The sequence below is a fragment of the Chrysemys picta genome, chromosome 5, assembly GCF_011386835.1.
Source record: "Chrysemys picta bellii isolate R12L10 chromosome 5, ASM1138683v2, whole genome shotgun sequence".
NCBI classification, from domain to species: domain Eukaryota; kingdom Metazoa; phylum Chordata; order Testudines; family Emydidae; genus Chrysemys; species Chrysemys picta.
Genome location: NC_088795.1, coordinates 126235684 through 126256494, shown reverse-complemented (window position 1 = coordinate 126256494; position 20811 = coordinate 126235684). Strand labels below are relative to the sequence as shown.

Genomic DNA, 20811 nt, shown 5'->3' with positions numbered 1-20811 from the left:
CTTCACAACACACCTCCAGAAGGGCTTGGCCACTGCAAAGGAAGAAGGAATTTGCAGCTGGTATTGACCTCTGGAGTAAGTGGCGAGCCAAAGGGAGTCATGCCTCTCTGAGATCCCATCCCTTCCTTGTACTGTCAATGGGGTAGCTCACCAATGCAGTGCCCCTTACATAGGGCTACAAGCAAAATCTAGCAAATTCATTTCAGTGAGACTACTTGTGGAGTAGGATACTACTCAACCAAGAGCGCAGGTGGCAAAATCTGGCCGCGAGGTAGCCTGTTTACAGATGGAGCTTAGAAGCGTCTAACCACTGATGTAATATGGACACCCAATTCTTTTACACTCTCAAAGCAAGTGTGAAGCATGGCAGGGCTTGTGTTCACTGCAAATGGGTTGCTGACCTAGCTATAGCGGGATAGCTGTGCCAAGAGTGCCCCCTAGTGGAGATGCAGCATAAACCAACAGAAGGAATTCTGCTGCTGGCATAGATAAACCACCTTCCCGAAAGATGTTAGCTGCGCCAGCGGAACTCCTCCTCCATTGGCATAGCTGCATCTACATCGAGGGTTTTACTGGCATAGATATATTGGCTAAGGGGTGTATGTTTTTCCCATACTCCTAGCTGACAGAGCAATGCTTGCAAAACTTCGTAGTGTAGACTAAGTCTCAGATTGTAGGAATAACTGGTAAGTTCACTAGTTAATATGTATTGGGTTGTAGATTATCAGTCTGACGAGGAAGAATGGAATGGAGTCTGTGTGACTGCACAAGCATGGAAAAATGCAGTCCAATAGCTGGTGTTGGGCATGCACTCAAATAACTCTTGCCTTTCTTCATTTACTAAGGGATTTGGGAGACCTGGATTTTATTTCTGGCTCTACCAAGCCCTGTCTACAGTAGGGCATTGCACCGTTACAATTCATGACGGTTTGGATGAACCATTAGAACTTGTAATAGTGTATTGTTTTCATTCTGGCTAATGTAAACCTGATCAGCTTGTTCACACACAGCACTTCCTCCATCTTTTGCAACACCAGTGCACTGTGGGTAACTACTTTACTGTTCCCTGATGCAGGAGTTGGAGCAGCAATCCACAGTGCTGTACCAAAAAAATCACTTTAAATGTGAACCATAGGCACTGACTTTCCAAAGTGCCAGGGGGTGCTCGATTGCCCAGCACTGTCACAGGCCCCACCCGCACTCCACCCCTTCCCCCATGGCCCCATCCCCATCCCACCTCTTCCCGATCCACCTCAACCCTGCCCCACCCCTTCCCACCCCCTCCCGTAGCGTGCTGTGTCCTCCCTCCGTCCTCCCAGCCTCCTGCATGCCACGAAAAAGCTGTTTTGCAGCAGGCAGGAGGCACAGGGAGGGAGGGGGAGGCGCTGATCCGTGGGGTCTGGTGGCGGGTAGAAGGCATTGGGGGGACATGTGGGGGGAGCTGATAGGGGGGCTGCCGGTGGGTGCTCAGCACCCTCCATTTTTTTCCTGTGGGTGCTCCAGACCCAGAGCACCCACGGAGTCAGCATCTATGATGTGAACTGTATAAGTAGCAATTTTTCTGTATAAGACAGCACCTATTTTGTAAAATTACAAGGCATAGGTATAGCGTACAGATGTTATAGAACCAGAAAAAGATTTAAGATATAGCACACACTGCGATTTATAAAACAGAAAAGTCATGTGCATGAAAGAGCGGAAGCTATGTCCTTCCCCTTTCATGAAGCACCCTAGCGCAGGACCGTGTCTTTTTGCGTGTTTGTACAGCACAGATCACAATGAGGAAGAGCTTTGTGTAACTTGCAAGCTTGTCTCTTTCAGCAACAGAAGTTGGTCCACTAAAAAATATTACCTCACCCACCTTGTCTCTGTACGAGTGTGAATCATTCCATGTGGTGTTAATCCTGATGCCTAATGATGACAGTTACATGTCAGAATGAAGTATTACACTGCTGATCATTTTTGCTGATAATGGGTGGGGCTTAAGAGAGTGGAAGGAGTTAAGGCACCACCACTTTTTTGTAATTGGACTGCTGTCCGAAGATATCCCTTCTGAGAATTTATGAAAGGATAGGGCTGTAAAGGAGAGGAAACACAACCAAATATAAACCTTGAGAAAGTCCAGGAAGATTTACATTTGGCCATCCAAGATAAATGGACAAAGACTAAGAAAACATCACTGCCTATGACTGAAGGTTTAATGCTGCTTTGTGTGCATTTTAAAACTTTTAGGGGCTAGGCTAGGAGATTCAGCCTAAGAATTCCTGAGGTTGAAGTAAAATTCAGGTACTCCAAACAACTTTTTGTTTGAAGTTCAGTGTTCTTCTGGCAAGGCCTTGTTAGGCCAAAAAAAATATGGAGTACAGAACACTGTTTGGCCAGCTTAGCCAAAGTTAGGCTAACTGTAGTTGCTGGGCCATTCCTGTCTCTCTGTGAAACATGAGGACATGCTTGCTTGGGCTACAAAGAATAAGATAAAGGGCGGGGGGACCGTATTCTTGTACCAAATGTACTAGGAACAGTTTGTTTGGACATATGGAGACTTGCAGTCTTCACTCCCTGTTTCTGTTCTTAACTCCCTACTTTCTAGTGCATGACGAAAAAGCTGATAAGAAGCTGCTGAGGAATCATGAACTGTTTGTACTGTCAAAGAACATAGATATGTATGAATATTAGAAGCTTTTAACTAGTAAAGGAGGGGATTGGGTTGCTTTAACTATGACGCGACGGAACTGTCTATATAATCTCACTAGTTATTGTAATCGTGGCTGGTTCTCTCTGGAGACGGGCCGCTCTCTATTGTTGTGTGCACTCTTCAATAAAGAGCTTGTATTGGACCTTGCTGGTGTTGCCTGTCTCTCACTCTGCGGTCAGACAACGAACCTTGCCGTCTGGGTTAAAAAGTCCCCGACAAATTTGGCGACTCCGCCGGGACTCGTCTGACTCTCCGGTGCGGGATCAGACTCCGAAGCAACGCAGCGCGCATCCTCTGGCTTCGAGGAGCCTTGCCCGGTAACCTGATCCCTGCATCGGCGATAAGGCGAGTTCTGTGAACCAGCTGAAGCCCGTAGAAACCCAGCAATGTCCACCTACCCGTTGAGTAGGATCCAGGTCTTCGGGGTTCGAGTCCCTGGGGAGGTCAGGTCTTCGGGGTTCAAGTCCCTGAATAAGGTAAGCGATCGCCGGCGAGGGGTTAGAGTCCCCGGGAAAGGGGTTAGAGTCCCCAGAGAGGGGTTAAAGTCCCCGGAGAGGGGTTAGAGTCCCCAGTGAGGGGTTAGAGTCCCCGGAGTAGGGTTAGAGTCCCTACAGGCTAAATGGGACAGTTTGGCAGCAAATGCCCGGGGGACGCCCCGTTGTCTCTGGTACTTAGAAATTAGAAGGAAATCTCTGGAACAACCTGTTTGACTTAATCTAAATGAGAAACTTATGCCAAATTCAATGGCCTTCCTTTACTACTCATTTGTCCCCGACTAAAGACTGGCCAAGGTGCAGAACCTTTTCTGTTGACAGGGTGGATTCCCTCAGGAATATCCTGGTTGATCTTAGACCGAGAGAAATGGATTATTTATTTGTATGGTATAACTATAAACCAAAAGAAAAACTGCTTTCGGCCCCAGCTGGCTGTGAAAAAATATAGACAGAGGCAAACCAAAGGCAGTACGAAAGGTTTCAGAGTAGCAGCCGTGTTAGTCTGTATCCGCAAAAAGAAGAACAGGAGGACTTGTGGCACCTTAGAGACTAACAAAGGCAGTACAAGTTACAGTGCTGAGATTACATTTGCAACGCTTAACTATCAAGTGAGATCCAACAGTCTGCCTTTGAGACCCTGGAGCTGGCGTGGTTTGGGGACGCTGAAGAAGCCACAGGCAGCCGGCCTGGACTGGAATCTCTGAAAGAGACGTCGCAGGAGACCCCAGGGTGTAAAAGAACAGCCCTCCCAAGAGTGAGAAGTTAACTCTATAGTTGCTAGAGGGAATTAAGCAGTGAAGCTTGGTAAGAATTTCTGTAAGTAATCCAGGCAAGAAGTTATTTAAGTGGAATTATTCGACTATGAATACGTTAGTCTAATTTGCTGAAGAACACTCCTGCTGTGTACAATCTGTATTTTATAAGTTTAAGATGAATTGGTATTGTTTAAAGTTGCAAAACCGAGAATACTTTTGCCAGGCACAGGAAACTAGTGTTGTTTAAGGTATTTAGCATTTAATCCTTAAAGTGACTTAATGCGACAAGAGTTAAAATGTTTTAAATAAAGACCAAAGGTTGTGGCTGCAGCAGGGTAGTCAAAGCCAGAAGAATAAAAGATTTAAATTTTGTTTTTGGGTAACAAAATAGCAGATAAAAGATCTGGTAAAGAGAGAGAAGGACAGTGCCCCTAGCTCTGTGTGGTTGAGCTGACACTTTGCTGTGAGTGCATGGAGATTTTGTAAGCATAAAAGAAACAGTTACACCTTGTGTAGAAATTGATGTGGCTAGTGTTGTAGAAATTGAATTGTGGATAGAATGTGCATTTTCCCCAGAACATGTGCAGTGTATATTGTAGTAGAAGTAAAAGAAATGCAAACCTACCAATATAGGTTGTGTTGTCTTTTTCAGAACACTGTGCGTTTGAAAGCAGGAGTTAGAAGTAAAAGGCAATCAAAAGTCTGGGAAAGTTAATTGTGTCCTTTTTTAAAGTAAGAATCTTTAAGCTGTGGATAGCTTTGGACCTAGAAGCAAGCCAAAAAGCATTTGTATTGATGCAAATGATCTTACTAATAAGGTAGAAGCCACTGAAACCTGGGCTGCCTATGAAACAAATACAAAGAAATATGGAGTAATTCCTCTGTTTTGCCTAAAATCAACAAGAGTATGTGTATATAAAGGAAATATTTTAAGCAATGACTGACTGCCCAGAAGGGGTAGACCTCTGTTCTTTTGTCTTTCAAATCATTAGAGAAAACGGCTGCCAGCTGAACAGCATTCAATGTACCATGCATTTACTGGTACAATAGAAATTATTTTTGTGTTCTTTGGCCTGTCTTGTGGTGTTTGTCTTGTGGCCAGAATTGTTGGGTTTAATATTTTCGTAAGACAGTCTAGTTCAAAATTAAATAGAAGGGTTGAAATAAAAAGCAGATACTTGTTTTATTCAACTTAAAATACAAAGTGTTTAAATAAATCAAGAAAAATGTGATATACTAAGTCTAATACATTTGCTTAAGTAAAAAAAAAAAGGCTTCATTGGTCAAATCTTTTAATTAAAAAAAATGTTGTTAAAATTTGCATATCAACAGTCTTTGGAAGCAAGGACATGGAAGGTTAACCCACTCCCCATATTGCACATGGGATCCTTCTGGCTTCAGATTTCTAGCCTGAGGGCTGGGGAGGGAGGAAAGCTATTGGACACAAGAGGTTGTACCGAGTGGACTCCTCAAAGGTGGGTGTGCTTGTCCTGGTTTGTTGCTCCAAAGCTCTGTATAAAAGTTATTTTACTGGAAGGGTGTATATGGCATACATTGAATAATAAGACTAATGTACAGTATAATGGCAATGTGTATGTGTTCATTGTTAAAAAAAGGTGTATGAGTGAAAAGTGGAAGTTTCCTTTGTAGGTTAAAAGAAGCCAAAAAGGAAAGAAGGAAAAAGAACAGAACGAGTTAACTAAAAAAAAAAAAATAGCTAGCAAGCTCAGTCTAAAAATAAGATGCTGGCCCATCCAAGGGCACTGCCCACAGCTAAGACTTGGCTGACAGCCAAGAAAAGGGGGGGCCTGAATGTGCCCAAGCAGCTGTAAAATCTGCAAAACACTGCCAGGCATTAATGAAATGTGTTAAGTTTTTCTCACAGGTAAAGAAGTGCTACCTAAAGACCGTAGCAGCCCTGCCATTCATTGAAACCAGGAGACTGAGACTACGTAAAGTCCATCAACGAAAGACTGCTTTGACCATGCTGGAAAGGCCCTTTCCAAGTCCTGTTAACCACCAACACTGCTGTAAAGTGCCAAAGACTGCCTACCTGGACTCATGCTTTTCACTGCAAAAAGACCCCTCCACCTCGGGAGGACTCTCTGACTGATGATCAGCCTATTTCTCCTTCTAGCTCTGCCGTGCCTTCTGGACAGCAAAAAAAAGAAAAAAAAAAAGACAAGGTGAAGTGCTAGTAACCTCTCCCTTGTCCACTGACAGACCTACTGTGCCTTTAAATTTTTTTCTAAAAAAAAGCAAAACCCATTACAGGGTAATGTGCTAGTAACCTCTCCCCTGTATGATGCTGAACCACACTGTTTCAGAAAAAGAGAAGAAGGAACACTCGCTCCATTGAAACCACCAAAGTCCAGAAATTCCTGACTACAAAAAAAAAAAACATTAAGAACTAACCCTGGTGAAGAAACAAAGAATTATACACTGGCAGGAAGAAACTTGTGGGACCCATGCTTGGGAATGTGGTTTTGATTGGATTTTGGGGTTTATTCTACAGGCTGCGCCCTGTGTTTTGAATGAGTCCTTCAGCATGTATTGCCCTCCCTAATTGGATTTTAAATGCAAAAAGGGCTGCTATTAGATTAGCACAACAGAGGGCTTGGGTTATTTCCTCTAGAAAGAAAAGAGACTTGACCGGATCCCTATAAAATAAGGCCAATAGTACAGCAGCAGTTTAAAATATTTTTAAGAACCAAAAACATAATAAGAAATTAGGGCAACTAAAGAAGGCCACAAGCCTTATTTGTGGAGCACAGCTAACCCAGGTACAGGCTGAGATTGGTGAGTTACATGTTATCTCCGCCCTTAGTACTATGACCCAGAAGTTGCTGATAGAGATAGTATTGAATATCATTGAGGCTGGGAAAGCATTGCAGTAGGATCTAGCATGTTCAGGCTTGGCCCACTGCCCTTACAGACACATCAGGAGTACCATCTGATCTGTGGCCATAAAGAAATACTTGGAGACTTTCCTGGTAGAAGTGCGGACATTCTCAATGCTCCTTCCAAGCATATGGACCGGTTAGGGGGGTGTGGGCTCCCACATACCGAATCCTGCCAGGTCCATGGGGAGGATGCATGTGAGATTGGGTAATTCACCGAGACATCTGGGAAATTAGACTAACGCCGATGCCCTAGTAGACTTGGCAACAGCACAGAGAAAACTAAGGCAGATGGTTCTTCAGAACCACTTGGCTCTAGATATTTTACTGGCCTCTCAGAGAAGAACATGTGCATTAATTAGACAAGAATGCTGTGTGTATGTCCCAAATGTTTATAATGTCACTTGGGAAAGAGAAAACCACCTTATGGAAGTAGCAAAAAACCACGGAGAAAAGCGAATTGAATCCTGGTAGAGTAACCTGTTCAGTTGGATTCCAGATATAAGTAGTTGGCTCCATAATGTACTCCGAAGCGCCGTTGTAATTATATGCGGCTTACTGGCCTTGTATGTTATGATAAAAGTTGGACGTTGGATAGGCGCCAAAGTGTGTTCTGCCCAAAAGTAACCAACCCCAGTCTTTCTGCTCAGTAGTTGTCCCAGGAGTCCCTCCAAGGTACTCCAGGGACAAAAGGGGGGACTGTTAGGCCAAAAAAAATATGGAGTACAGAACACTGTTTGGCCAGCTTAGCCAAAGTTAGGCTAACTGTAGTTGCTGGGCCATTCCTGTCTCTCTGTGAAACATGAGGACATGCTTGCTTGGGCTACAAAGAATAAGATAAAGGGCGGGGGGACCGTATTCTTGTACCAAATGTACTAGGAACAGTTTGTTTGGACATATGGAGACTTGCAGTCTTCACTCCCTGTTTCTGTTCTTAACTCCCTACTTTCTAGTGCATGACGAAAAAGCTGATAAGAAGCTGCTGAGAAATCATGAACTGTTTGTACTGTCAAAGAACATAGATATGTATAAATATTAGAAGCTTTTAACTAGTAAAAAAAAGAATTGGGTTGCTTTAACTATGACGCGACGAAACTGTCTATATAATCTCACTAGTTATTGTAATCGTGGCTGGTTCTCTCTGGAGACGGGCCGCTCTCTATTGTTGTGTGCACTCTTCAATAAAGAGCTTGTATTGGACCTTGCTGGTGTTGCCTGTCTCTCACTCTGCGGTCAGACAACGAACCTTGCCGTCTGGGTTAAAAAGTCCCCGACAGCCTTTTGCAGCATGTATAGAAGAATTCCATCCAACACATTTTGAAACCTTGTCTTAGGAAAATAAAAGGGTGGGGAAAGAAAACCAGTCTTTTTTTTTTTTTTTTTTGGAACAACTTGAAGAATGTTATTAATTTTGCAGAAATTACGGTAGCTTCTTTTATCTCAGAAGTACCACCAAGAGGCTTCACCTTTTGCCCGTCTGAGGCTGAATACTAAATATTACCAAACACATGTCAGACTGAACTATGATGGAGATATTCTCTAATCTAGAGGGAGGTCATTCAGACCAGCTCCAGAGAAATTCCAATCTTACAACTCCCCTGAAAGCTATTACGTCATTAACAATCCTTAGCATTTAGACAGCACTTTATGTTTTGAAAGCACTGTACATTAATCTTCAATGTACAACATTAATCATTCGTCACAGTGCCCTTGTGAGATGGAAATAGATTTTCATTGTTGTGTTAGAGATGGGGAAACTGAGGCACAGAGCAGCTAAGGCCTACCTATTCAGGAGGCACTAGTTTTGACTATCAAGGAATTCAGCGTTAGTGGATACTTTTGACAAGTTAGGTCTAGGTGATTTGCACAATGCTACAGAGAGAGTCAGGGCTTGTCTGCACTTGAAGCACTACAGGAGGACAGCTGCAGGACTGCAGTGGTGCTGCTGTAGTACTTCATTGTAAACTCTCTGTAGCATTGTGCAAATCACCTAGACCTAGTTTGTCAAAAGTATCCACCTCCCTGAGAGGCAATAGCTAGGTCAACAGAAGAATTCCTCTGTCACCTGGTGCTGGGTACATCGGGAGTTAGGTCAGCTTAACTATGTTGCTCAGGGGTGTGGACTTTTCATTCCCCCGAGACACATAGCTGAGTTGACCTGACTTTTTGAGTGTAGACCAGGCCTCAGTGTCAGAGTTAGGGTTAGAATTCAGGATTTCCTGCTTCCCTGGCTTGTACTGTCTATCAGACTATACTCCACGACACACTCAGCAATACAACTGGCCTTGTATTTAGCTGTGACACTCTGAGTACCTTTCCCAGACCTGAGGAAGAGCTCTGTGTAAGCTCGAAAGCTTGTCTCTCTCACTAATAGAACTTGGACCAATTGGTCCACCCACCTTGTCTCTCTAACACCAAGCCATAGTATATCCAACCAGCAGATCAGCTTACCACAAATCTGTCTAGAGATAGATAAACACTTCAGTCTCTCTCTATGATGTCATTTGAATCACCTGGGTTTGCAGGACTATGAGAATAAGTTCCATTAACTTATGTAATGAGCTTTATTGTTCTTTTCTAGGAGGAAATTTTTTGGGCTTTTTGCTCAACTATGTGTCTACTTGTACTAGATAATGTATAGAATGCAAAGGAATATACCACAGGTCGGTATTTCACATCTCTGCTCTCCCCCAGGGCAGAGCGATACTTTATAGCTGTGTGGGAGCATTGTAGGGCTGTGTGAAATATTACACAGGTTAAACATTAGCCTACTAAGTTGGCAGTGGAGTGTTTTATACACATTTTTTTGCATTAAGGAATTTTTTTGTTGACATTGGGCACTACAGGCCACATCCTCAGCTGGTGTAAGTTGGCAAACCTCCATTTATTTTGCTGGCGCTTCACCAGCTGAGGAGCAGGGCCTGTGTTTTTTGCACTATGTGGATGCCTGTGAACATTTCAAGGTGACTTTTCATTACGTATTTTGAATTTCAAGCTGTGATTGGCTTAGGGTGAAAAAAATGGTTAAAGTCACATGGCTATTTCTTCTGTTTTTGTATTTCTTCGCAGACTGGAAATAAGGGGAACTGGGTGTGTGGGGTAACTGGGTCTATGGGTGTGTCTGGGGGAAGATGGGAAAACTGCTCAGTGGCTGGGCTGGGGGTGGAGAACTCTGAAGGGAAGAGCTGGGGACAGTTGTGTTTGTGGGGTGACCAGGGGACAGTTGGGTTGGGAGGCTGGAGTAACTAAGTTTGTGTATGTGGGAGGTAACAGGGGGATAACTGAGGGTAGTTGGGTCTCTGGGGGTGTGCAAGTGGGTAGCTTGGGGGAGAAACTGAGGCCAGCTGGGTTTGTGGTGGTGGCTGGGATCTTTAATGACCACAAGTATTCAGGCCCTCTGTATAACCCCTTATCAGCAGTAATTTTTTTTTTTGTCCTAACCAGTGTAACTCACCAGAGAGCCCTTCTGTTCTCAGTACAGTGTAAACAACCTCCCACCGGATAGCATGGCTAAAAGCAGGGAGTACAGCATGAGAAGAAGGGAATAACATTGAGGCTAGGGTGGTTTTGTTGCCCGGATGGCTCAGAGGAGTCACAGGACAATAAATCACATTGTGCTCCTCCCTTGTGGGAGCATCCTGTCTGGGGCTGTCAGTGCTGTCATTCCCAAAGGCACAGATTTCTTCATGCTCTTAGCTCTGCTGGAACGCAGGTGATGTTGGAAACGAGCATCTCGCTGCACTCAAATGAGTTTTTGCATAGCAGTGTCACGGGGCTCTGTACAATCACAGGGGCTGGTGTTCCTGCCACTTCCCCTGGTGCAAGTCAGGAGTCCGTCCACTGAGCTCCACCAGGGCAAAACTGTGAGTGAGATCCAGAATCAAGCCCAAACGCTGCACAATGAGCACACATGAGGAAGAACCGGAGGCAGTAGGAACTCCACATTGCTCCAACTTTGGGCCGGATTCTTTGTTGTGGCTGAGCTCTCCAGCACAGCAAAGGAGAAAGGAGGTAATCAGGGAGCTGGGTACGTCACTCCAATTATCTGGCCAGTTCTGCAGCAGCCGAGTTTAAGACAGCCAGGAGCTACTTTTAACTCCGCCAGCTGATGATGGCCCCCAAGGGACCGTGTGCCCATTTGGGATTACTGGAGCAATCCGCTCGAGCTCACCACTTCAGAACAGTAGGCCCTAGGTGGGCACCCAACAATAGAGGCACCCAGAAATAGACCCACATTTTTAAGTGTGTCCTAAGTGCCAGATTTTTAAACATATGTAAGTGTCTAAAGAAGGAAATTAAGCACCTAGTAGGATTTTTAAAAGAACGGAAGTACCTAAATACCTTTAAAAATACAGCCATAAGTGTCTTGTCCGAGCCTACATAGGGAATCAGTGGCAGAGTTGGGAATAGAACGAAGGATTCACAGCTCCCAGGCCTATATTCTAACCACCAAACACTCCTTCCATGACAGCAACAGTCTTGTTCTGATCACAGACAGGAGAGGTTAGGCTGTAAAAATCAGTGATTGAAAGTTCTAATCCACACCTGGATAAAATACGCCAGTATTCTGTAGTAATCATCCTAACCTCTTATAGGTCGCAGTTGTGTTCTCTGGGCCATGACTGTAGAATAAGGCAATTCTCCTTCGGTGCGTTGCCCTGCACCAAGTTCACACAAAGCCTCCAGTTGCAGTGAAAAAGAGAAGCCTGGCTGTAGCCTCAAAAAATAAGGCTCTAGGCACGAATGTAGCGGGGGAGGCTTCCGAAGACCTTTCTGGTAAATTGAATAACAGGAAATATTTAATCAATCTCCGAGAAAAGAAGGCCCTTTCTGCACAGCCAGGATGTTTGTGAAATTCCTGCTCCGTTTATTATGATGCTGAGTTTCAGCTGTATGTTTTATTAAACACAGCTGTGACAGATTACTTGACCATTAACACTCAGCCAGCCTTCACTTTAAAACTTGCCCCGCACTGTGAGCTTTTCCTAATGGGTTCCTGCTGCTGCCAGCTCCATAATCTATACCAGCACGGCTTTACCATACTTCTTATTTCCACAGATGAGCCTGATAAAAATAAGCATGGCTGAGCATTAACAAGATGGCTCCTTTCTTAGCTGAAATGTTGACCTCAACCAGGGCTCTCTGAAGCAAGGATCTAGCAATGCTTCCGCCAAGAAGACATCAGCTTATGAAGCAAACCCCTAGTATTCATGTTCAACTTTCCAGGGACACATTTGAGCTTTTTGCTATGTAAACTGTGTTTCAGTACAGCACAAATCACTGCATGATAGTTCCCATGCAGATTAGACTAGAGAGGGCATATCCTATTGTGAAAGCAGGGAACATAAAGCTGACATGCTTGGTGGATTTGAGGGTTTTCCGTACAGTGCTGAACGGGTAGTTTCTCAGGCTTATGAAGCGCCAACACTCACCCTGACCTGGGGGAGTTGTAAAAGTTTGGTAATCACTGCGCAGCATCTGTCTCAGCACTCGGACATGTTTAGATTCTTCTGAACCCCTCTAAAACATAGGCCAACATTCTCTTCAGCATACAGGGACTATCTGTGCAGTTACCATTAGCCATCATTGGAGTTGTGCCCATGTGAGTGAGATTCCCAGAGGATTGCAGAGAAAACAAAAACCCCACAACACCACAGCACTGCTAGATTGTTTATGTGAAATAGTCAGGACACGGAAATATGTAATGCTTGGACCCACACTTTGTGAAAGAACCCAAAACAAAACATAAACTTGCCTGAACTTTGTTTTTTATATTATTGAGCAAAGGGGTGGATTCTGGTTTCAGTTACTGATGTAACTCTAGAATAACTCTATGGAAGTCAACGCAACTGGCCCAGGGTTACATCAATACTGGTTGCTTCAGAAAGAGACACAAGAAACCCCATACTGGACAGTTGTGGGATAAATTGCCCACAGGGGACATTTCTTCCTAACCCACATTAGTTAGTGGTTGGTTTATGACGTGAAACGTGAGGGTTGTATAGCTCTAAAAATGCCCAATCAACCAACCAGCCAACCAACCACCTACCTAACATCATTGTGGATGTTCCCATAGTCCATATGTCAAATCCTTTTTCAAATCCCCCTAGTATCTTGGCCTTACTGAGTTCCCCTGGTTAACGTATTGTGTAAAAAAGGATAACAGTTTTAACTCTTTCCTTTCAATTGCATGGATTGTTCCCTTATTTTAGCATTACGAGAAAGGATAAATGGCAGCCATATATTACCCTTCTCTTTTGTCCTGCATCCCCTCTTAGGCTTTGCTTATACACCAACGTGGTATCACTTTACACCCAAATTGTTAATCATTCTCTTTACCCATCTCAGAACTCCTTCTTCTGCTGCACGCTTGAGATTTCAGCCACTGTAACTATTTCTCAGTAACTATTGCTCACCAAGTCATCTTCAGGGAGGTGTAATGTAGGAATAGGAGCTTGGGTTGCCAACTTTCCAATTTCTGGAAACTGGGCACCCCTGCTCCACCCCCTCCCCCTGAGGCCCCACCTTCTGCTCACTCCTCTCCTCCCCCCCCATCCTGCACTCAGCCCGGTACCGCCGCACTCTCCCCACCCCACTAGTTACCTGTGGGGGGTGAGGATCTCTCCTTCCACCGCACCTGCCCCCAGGCATGTTCGGCCCCTGTCCCCGGCAGCCGGGCCTAGGTGAGGGTTGGCCTGCTGCTGCCCCCTCCCACAGGCAGGCTGTCTCTCAGGCAGCCCAGCCTCAGCACAGCGGCTGGGCTCTCACGCCAACCCGGAATGGTCGGTGGGAGAAGTGGGTGGTCCCGCCCCTTCCCACTCCCCGGCACATTTCCGGCTCAGTCAGTCTCTGACCCTGGCGGCCAGGCCTGGGCGGGGAGTGGAAGGGTCGGGACCACCTAATTCTCCAGCCGGCCGCTCTGCTCTGGGTCGGTGTGAGAGCCCAGCCACCCAGACAGCGTGGTGGCTGCCTGCGAGAGAGCCTGGCTGTGGGAGGCGGCAGCGGCAGTGGGAGGAGGACAGAGCCTCTCTACCTGCCCCAGCAGGCCAATCTGGGGAGGAGGGGGCACTTGCCAGACACCTGGCAAACCTTGAAAACCAGACACCTGGCAACCCTATTGGAAGCCCCTTACAAGAAAGACTGTAAGCGCAAAATACCATACCAGGCCCAGCCCTGGAGTTCAAAGGCCTACAGAACTGGGGGGTTTCACAGCAAAAGATGCAGCAGCAACTCAAAGCTCTCATTTGGGTCTGTGAAATAACCCTCAAGCTATCTTTGGAAATTCATTGAAGGGATCATTCTGCCTGTGAGAGTAGGGCCATCCAGTAGGCAGGGTTCATGGAGAGGTTGGAGCATGGAATAAAGATAACTCCCTCCCTGGGGCCAGGAACAGATTTGGCAGTTGGGGGGAGGAGGGGTGGGAAGAGGGGAGGGTGATGCATTGTTGCTGTCATGTCATGCCATTGGTCCAATATGTGATAATGCAACACCACCAGACATAGAAGCAAGGTTGGCAGGGAAAGTTCATCGTGCATCATAGCAATAAGGTTATTTTGTGACTCTCTGCTATTCTTTTTGATGTTGACATGGTGCTGCAGCTGTTAAGAGTTGAATCCCACTCCCCAAAGTAGCAATGGCCTCATTTTGCAGAGCTTCAAAGACCAGCTCCAAGTTCGAAGATAACAATCCAATTTTCCTGCCTGCTTGAAGCCCATGAACATAATGCATCTGCGATAATTGCTGAGTAATGTTGACAGTTTGTATGAAGAAATGAGCATCAGTGGAACATTAGTGAACTGCTGAAATAACCATGTAAACCAGTACTAGAAGATGATGAAAATCTATCAGTATATAACCAAAGAAAGGAACAAAACCACTTCCCTCTATGTACACTATAATCCTCCTGCTTTGGGAGACGGCTCTTGTGAAACAAGGCATTGGTTCTACCTGTGCCACTATTTAGGGATCGCTATAAGAACTTTCTCTGTTTAGAAGCCAGAAATCACAAACCTTGAGGTATTATGGTCAGAAAAGTGGGGTGGTCTTGAGAACGACATCTTCTTACTTTGCCTGTCTGCTTCCTGTGAGGGAGATGTCTAAGCACGTGGCTAAGACTTACCCAAACAGTCCCACGGAAGCCACTGGGTCTACTCATGTGAGTACTCTCTAGGGCAAGGCGGGTTCAACGATATTTAAAGACACAAAGAGCCAGATTATCTAATCTCTTCGGGCCAGACTCAACCACCTTTTATCCATGCTAAACAGCAATGTAATCTGGCAGTGACCCCATTCAAATAGTCGAGTACTCACAGAGCAAGTGGCTACTCAATATAAAGGTTGCAGAATCGGGTCCTTTATTTCATGAACCAAACCAAGTTTCTACTCTCGTTAGAACTATGGAGCCAGTACAACTATGGAAGAGGGGAAAGGACCCTGCTCTACCTCATACTCCATTCATAAAATTGCTTCTAACTGAGATTGCAGAACTGGCAAACAGAAAAATTATCATTCTACTTGCAAAATTCTGCCATCTTGCTCAGGACAAGTAGTACCTTACCTCATGATTAGACCCCCTGAAATCAGTGGGAGCATTCAGAGAGCAAGAGACTCCTCCATAAAGGTAGAAGAACCTGGACCTTAATATGGAAGTCATTAAAGCAACATAAATATGGAGGTCCACCATGTCATTTTTATATAGTCACTTTATAGAATATAGCTGCAAATTCAGATAAAGGGCCTTGTAGAGAATACATGTCACCATTTATTTCATTCATGTAAATATTTACACTCCGCTAACTCCTATAAAATGATCTCATCATGTGAATGTATGTGCTGAGCTCTTGATATAACCAGGTTGCAAAGATTTCATTTCAGAGCAGATAGAATAGTACACAGTGATTTATACTGACATACACTGTTTCTCACAAAGCAAAATACTTATTAGAAGTTCCACAAGTTTCCCTCAACATTAATTTCCTGTTTAATTTAATAGGTGGAGAGTGTCAATGTTTTGTGCACTTAAGGGCTCGTTTCTGTCCCCGATTCTAACTCCCTTATGAAACAGACCCATATGTGATCAGGCACAACACAGGCTGTTTACTTCTCATTTCAACACATGGTTTCTAACTTTCTGACTCCCTTGATTATACAGCTCTCTTCGGCTTAAAAAGTGGAATGCCACTCGATGCATGTAGGACTTGATTCCATGCTCACTTGCTCCAGTGTTACCAGGAGTTACTGAGAGTTACTGAGAGTTAGTGAGACTAGAATCAGTAGAGCTCTAGACACTTTCCCCTGAAAGCAATCAAAAAGGGTTATTGAGTTCATAGGTGCTAGAACTAGGGGTTCTGGGGGTGCTGCTGCACCCCCTGACTTGAAGTGGTTTTCATTATATACATGGTTTACAGTCTGGTTCAATGGCTCTGAGCACCCCCACTATACAAATTATTCCAGCACCTCTGATTGAGTTAGGTCTTAGGACAGGGTTTCTCAAACAGGGGCACTGCTTGTGTAGGCGGGCCGGGCCTGTTTGTTTACCTGTCCCGTCTGCAGATCCGGCCAATCGTGGCTCCCACTGGCTGTGGCCAATGGGGGCTGCTGGAAGCAGCAGCCAGTAGGTCCCTCCGCCTGCGCCTCTTCCAGCAGCCCCCATTGGCCCGGAGCAGCAATCCGCGGCCAGTGGGAGCCGCGATCGGCCGGATCTGCAGACGGGGCAGGTAAACAAACCGGTCCGGCCCGCCAGGGGCTTTCCCTACACAAACGGCGACCCCTGTTTGAGAAACCCTGTCTTAGGAGAAGGCATGATTGATTACATAAGTTCTGTTCAACTAAGAGGGTCAAATATGACTTTAGGGATACAATACCTGCTCTTGCAATGTGATTGACGAAGTAACTAAGAATCCCTTAACAAACCTGCAAGGCACAAACATCTTATTAACATTTTCCCCAAGCATGTTAGCCTGCTCCATCTTTTCTGATAGCAAATTGTGTTGCATACCATTTCCAGAACAGTGACATACTTAATACATTAGAAGGGATTGTGATCAGGTAAATACAACTGTGAAGCAGAACAAATAGCATGTACTGGGTCAGATATATTGACTAATCAGGCATATATATTGAGATGTGCCAAAGAAAACACACTTCTTCCACAGAGTCTTTTAGTGTTCTTCATGTAGCTCTAGCTCCAAATAAATAATAGCGTGTACAGGGTCAAGCGCTAATAATCACAGATACTACGGATGAGATGCATAGGCCCTAATTCTTCTCCCTGCTGATGAAAATCAGGAGTAACTAGAGCAGGTTAGGAAAACTGAGATGGAACTGTTCTCTGTCAGTAAATGCAGTTCTGTGGAAATTGGAATGCTTGGCAGAGTTGGGTCAATTTTGCCAACATTTAAAAAAACCCAACAAAGTTGACATTTTCAGAACAAAATATTTTGATCTTTTGTTTTGTAAGGTATTCCATTTCCATTTTTAAATTTTGTATTATTATACACTAACATAAAATGGTAAAAGTCAAACATTTTGATAGCTCCAAAAGAATATTTTCCCCATTATTTTCCTTTGTGGAGAATTTTGAAATTTTGGGGTTTTGTTCCAATTCAAAATGAAACCAGTATTTGAAATCTTGGAATCCTTTGCGAAAGGGAATTTCCATCTTTGCATGGCTCTAGAAGTAACTCACTGAGTCTAAGGGTATGTCTTCACTATCGGCCGGATCGGCGGGCAGCGATTGATCCAGCGGGGATCGATTTATTGCGTCTAGTCTAGACGCGATAAATCGATCCCCGAGCGCTCTCCCATCAACTCCTGTATTCGAGCTCGGCGAGAGGCGCAGGCAGAGTCGATGGGGGAGCTGCACCAGTCGACTCACCGTAGTGAAGACACCGTGGTAAGTAGATCTAAGTACATCGACTTCAACTACGTTATTCACATAGCTGAAGTTGCGTAACTTAGATTGATCCCCCCAGTGTAGACCAGGCTTAACAGAGTTGCACCAGCATCATTGGGAAAGTACTTTTCAGAGTGATGCACATATTATAATACTTTTCTAGTGTATGACTAACCGAAAGGTTTTGTGGAAGGATAGGGTTTTCTTGGGCACAAGTAAGGCTTCATAGCTTTAATCTGGTTTATGAAGTATGGTTAAGGACCATCTACACTACAAATTGGAGCCTTATAACTAGGCCCTCTGACTCAGTTGTAATTGTAATAGATGGACCTTAACTATCTCAGCCCTATACCGAGAGAAGGCAGTTTTGTTTAACTAGTTCATTATGCAAAACAAGGCTCATTTCTCCTTCCACTTGCACCAATGTCAATCAGGAGAAACTCCTTCATAATTTATGGTGTTACATCAGCGTAAATAATGTGCTAACGGGTGATTTTTCAAGAAGCTCTTAAATTTTCAGAATCTGGTCATCCCTTTCCTACCTGTTAGCCTTCTATCAAAGATCTAGAAAAGGCAGCCATGCACCTTGGACATTATCAGTCTATGGTAAAATAACTGAAAGTAAACTCATGACTTGCTAAGTCGCTTAAACTATTGCATTTAGCTCTTCTTAGAAAAGAGGAATGTTATGCAGTTCAGCATATTAATGCAAAAAACAATGTGAAAAATAATTAAGGTCTCAGAAGGCAGGAAATGTATTGACATTTAAGAGAATATTGAATGAGAAGCCTTAGCTCTGACCCTTCCCCAAACAATGAGACTGGCTTAAAAATCATGCCTCTTTTTAAAAAAAAAGCATTTTTGCTTCTTATCACTCTGTTTTTGGAGCCTTTCATGTCCATTCAGGTAATGTTTTAAGCTTTTATCTGAAACCATTAGGACTAGAAACTTACTTTTTAAAAATGAAATCTGAGATTCTCATGTAATCACCTGACTCCAGGAGCTGGGGCTTTAAGAAAAACCACCAAGTGTTACAAGACACATAATAAAATTGGAGGAGTTGGCAACACTACTGTGAACTACTCTGCTTATCCTTGGCAGAGATCATGAGAATCATTTATAGATGGGAAGTACACAAGAAACAGTAATTAGACAATATGGATTTTTGTCACAGTTCATAGTTCAGGACAACTGCACCTGTATTCCCCTGTCTATGGTCCACTAAGTGCACCCACTGACATGCTTTTGGCTCCCCAGCTGTCACCTCTCTTGGGCAGAGACACATCTTTCTCCCACTCCTGACTAGGGTATTTCCAGGCTGTACAGTTCCTGCCTATGCTGTGAATCCTGCAACATATCTGACTGCCTAAGCAGGCCTAGTTTGCCTTCTCCTCAGAGTCTATAAACAGCATAATTACCCACAGTTAAGTTACCACACAGCCCTTTCTAAGCTAGCACAGTTATTCTTAAGATAAAAGCCTTACAGAGAAAACATATCAAAAACAATAAAAGAACCTACACGCATGCTAATAAGATTACCAGAGATCGACCAGCTCTGACTGGTGGAAAGTCCTTCAAACCCCACCAGGGTTTTTTTCTATGGTTACAAGTTCATAAACATCTTGGTTTAGAAGACACACCCCATGAATCCGAGAGTCCCTTCTTTATACAGTTCAGGCCTCTTAGATCTGTCCTTGTATAATGGTTGGTCAGCAGACAAAAAGTCCATCCTCCCTGTAGTTTCAATGGCTGAGTTCTTGCATACAAGAAGGACTTTATATTCGCATACACCTCCCCCTAGAAGCTTCCTGAACTTAACTTCCCACTTAACTTTAAAAAGTTCATATTATTTCAAATAGTCCTTTGCAGCTCATAATACTTCAGAGTTTACATTAGTCAGGTCTCCTGCCTAGAGATGTTACGTACAGATAATGCACAGATATTTGCATTTTTAATACAAGGAACTCCTAAGATACTGGAACTTAATTCAGTAAAGTTTAACTTAATTCAGTAAGGTTTGTCCAAGAAATTACCTCATCTGGGGTAAATCAGTGTAGTTCCATTGACTTCTGATTTACATCATCTGAGGATCTGACCCTTGGAATATGAAAGGATTGATACAATAAGAAGGATTTCCACTTTTTAAATTTACTTATTTATTTCTTTGTAGCATTCTCCTTTCCATTACTAGAAGGAAACCTCTTCTTATTGGATTTTTAGGGGACAATGTATCTATATCTTTGATCTCACCCACAGCCCATATGGTTTATAAAACTTGGAAGGCTGGAGTACAGGCACATTCACTCGGCTCTCATCCCAGAACAGAGAAGTCATTCTTATTTTTTAACATTCTTGTGCTGGGTAAAATACAGGGCACCAGTGATCCAAATACAGCAACTGGCAAATAGAAGAATATTGTTTATGTCTATTTATTTAACATTGCTGGTAGAAATATAAACAGGTCCGGGAGTTAAATGGATTGGAATGAGGGCAAAACTGGTGCTAGGGAGAGTACTGGAGAGCACCCCGACAATGCACACTGTGTCTCTGTCCTTAGGTACTAGCGCTGGGCAAGGGCTGCAAACAGCAACATTCACAATTATTGGTTTCCGTTGAAATACAGAGCTGGATTCTGCTGTCACTTCCAGCAGTGTAATTCTGGAGCGATTCCATTGAAGTCAATGGAGTCACACCAGTTTAAAAGGAGTGTCAGTGAAAAGGAGACGTTGGCCGTGTGGATTCACTTTTACCAATCTATCAAATCTATTCAGTGGAGACAGACAAAATAGGAATTTCCATCCCGTGGTGGTGGTTACTGAGCACCAGACCTGCACTATCTTGTGGGAAGTAAATCATACACACACACACACACACACACACACACACACACACACACACTGATTTGAATGGCAGTGCTCCAGCCGCTGTCTAACAGGTCATGCAAGGTTCTAGCACAATGATTGGGTTATGAAGTTACAGCTCCTTGGGGGCCTTAAAGGGAATCCCCATCACATCACAGATCAACTAGAGCAGGGATCGGCAACCTTTGGCACGTGGCCCGCCAGGGTAAGCA

General features: G+C 44.1%; 2 long non-coding RNA genes across 4 annotated transcripts in view; both read left to right on the top strand.

The window, feature by feature from the left end:
- LOC135983798 (uncharacterized) overlaps positions 1–20811 on the top strand; it is a 79980-nt gene that overhangs the window by 36798 nt on the left and 22371 nt on the right. The gene's annotated exons all lie outside the window — the stretch shown is intronic.
- LOC135983797 (uncharacterized) lies at positions 1757–8044 on the top strand. 3 transcript variants are annotated; one of them, XR_010601612.1, is made up of 2 exons: positions 1757–3993; positions 5830–8044. It is a non-coding gene; the product is annotated as an uncharacterized LOC135983797 (long non-coding RNA). The 3 variants fall into 3 exon arrangements; XR_010601611.1 differs by having other exon boundaries at positions 1757–4005; XR_010601610.1 differs by having other exon boundaries at positions 1757–4005; positions 5818–8044.